Raw genomic sequence first — 2316 nt, forward strand, 5'->3', positions numbered from 1 at the left:
TTGGGGCTGGACTCCTGGCATTGACCTCCATGGCTATCTGCTCCCACTGCCTTTTGACCATGTGCCTGGAGGGCCTCCTTTCCCTCTGCAGATATAGGACATCGCTCCTCCTTTCCACCTCCTCCGCCAAGACCTCCAGTGCAGCATCCAAAAACCTTGGAGTTCGCTCTTTCCCTTGTTGTGCCATTCCTCACTCTTTCCCAGGTCAGAATCTCTTCAACTATGACTGCCAGCACCTGTTCTGGCCACAATGCAACTCCTCTTTAAGAGGTGTAGGCTGCCTTTAATCAGTGCAGGCTAGCTTTAACTGGTGCTAGCCTCTCACAATATTGGCCCCCTGCTGATGCATCCAGCCAATGAACAGCACGGTTAGCGCTGGCTGGACGCAGAGATCAATTAAATGAGCAGGCAGCACGAAGTTGGCCTGCTGCCTGCATTGCAATCAACAGGCGCGGGTTGATAGTGCATCGCGATCCCTGTGCCCGTTTTCAGGGGCTATCCAATTTAGCCCCCCATTGTATTTAATTGTAACTACATGTTTGCCTGGCTAAAATAAACTCCATGAAATGATGTCAGCCATTGTTTAGGACAAAAAGTGATATAATATAAATAATAATAAGAAATAGCTGGAATTAAATGATTACCATGTGTGTAGTCCCTCACCAGCATGTGGTTTGTATGTACACTTGTGAAGGAGTTGGCATTCGTCATCATTCATCGGGTCAGATGTACAGAGTTTAATATGATGAGATGAGACTATTTACTTTAATACTTTGCTGCATATGTTAGCAATTGTAATATAGATACTTAACAGATGTTCTATTCTATCACTTCAAATTACGTTTCTATTTAACTATAAACTTTGTGTGTGCAATTTAATGATAGATATAAGTTAATCAAAGAATCTTCAGCAAGTGTCCCAAAAGCAAGGGTATAGGAGAGCAGTTCAAGATATACGAGTGAAAGTCATGGCTTAAGAATAGAAGGTGAAGTGAAATCATAAATCCATTCTTTAAAATGCCATTACAGTTTTAGTAGCGCACACATGAAATATTCCAGTATTGTGAGAAGTCTGCAAGTGGACAGGAATACTTTGGGCCACAGGACAACAGGGGCTTTCAGCAGAAAGGAAAATAAATGTATTGAGAGCAGTGTAGATCTGGAGATAGAACTGCATGTTGGATTTATTGCATATCTATGAGTCCACAGAGTACATGTGACCTTATGTTCTAACTTTTCTTCTGTAAGTTATGATCAGTAATCACCTGAGAGAATTTCTTAGTATTTTTTTTAAACTTGTATATCACAAACCCACTGTTGTAAACTGCTGTGAAAACATTTTCAATGGGAATTTCATTGTAAAAATGTCAACACTTACCTGTGATACTTATGTGCAACACAATACAGTACGAATTCCAATGTTAAATGACTAAACTGACCTGAAACCATAACATATCATGCCACTAGATGGTGCTATATTATCTTTCCCCCACAAATTATTCAATATGCTTTCTGAATAAAGATTTAATCCACTTTTTTTTCTCAGTAACTGAAATTATTAATATCAAAAATATGGTCTAAACAAAATGAAACATACAAAGAATTATTTTTTCATAATGGCATGATTAAATCTATCCATTGAATTGTCTTTTGTGTCTTTTATACTTACCTGGCAGGGGAGAGGCCATCATCAAGAAGGTGGTTCTCCCAGGACGAGGCTAGCCCATTGCACTTTGGGTGTGCTGACGCCTGCGATGTCCCCAAATGCGGGATACTCGACTGCAAAAAATTTGGATGATCAGCCATGATCTCATTGAATGGCGGAGCAGGCTCGAAGGGCCGAATGGCCTACTCCTGCTCCTATCTTCTATGTATCTATGTAATGCCTTCCTTATAGCTTTTAAAAGCTGTTCTCAAATATTCTGTTTTTGGAGACCTCAGCACTCTCCCAAAATCCTGGGTTAGATGTTTTTGCCCAGAGCTGTGAAACTTAGCTAAATACAAATTGTGCAGTCTGAGCATGTGCAGTGTACCAATTCCCAAGATGTGTTAGTCCCATTTAGTCAACTGAATTATAGGAAAATTTGTCTTTAGCTTTTAACAATTTCTGCTCACTTGTTATTCAGATTTATTTGAAGAAAAGCTAGATGACAATTTAAAAAGCTTTATTTAGTTAAAGTTAATTGTGAGTATTTTTTTTAACAGAGATGCTGTGCATGCTTGAGAGACAGGACGGAGGAGAAAGACTACTGATTACATATCTTTTGAAGCATTTGTTTTGTGTTCTATAAATTTCAGAAAGCGTATTAAGCTGAG

General features: G+C 39.3%; 1 non-coding gene across 1 annotated transcript; it reads left to right on the plus strand.

Moving 5' to 3' along the window:
- The first annotated feature begins 1661 nt into the window (after window positions 1-1661).
- LOC147109489 (U1 spliceosomal RNA) lies at window positions 1662-1822 on the plus strand. Its single transcript, XR_015080493.1, has one exon. It is a non-coding gene; the product is annotated as a U1 spliceosomal RNA (small nuclear RNA).
- The last annotated feature ends 494 nt before the right edge of the window (window positions 1823-2316 follow it).

Source organism: Somniosus microcephalus, chromosome 12 (assembly GCF_052327205.1).
Source record: "Somniosus microcephalus isolate GS21.2 chromosome 12, FLI_Smic_1.0, whole genome shotgun sequence".
Taxonomy (NCBI): domain Eukaryota; kingdom Metazoa; phylum Chordata; class Chondrichthyes; order Squaliformes; family Somniosidae; genus Somniosus; species Somniosus microcephalus.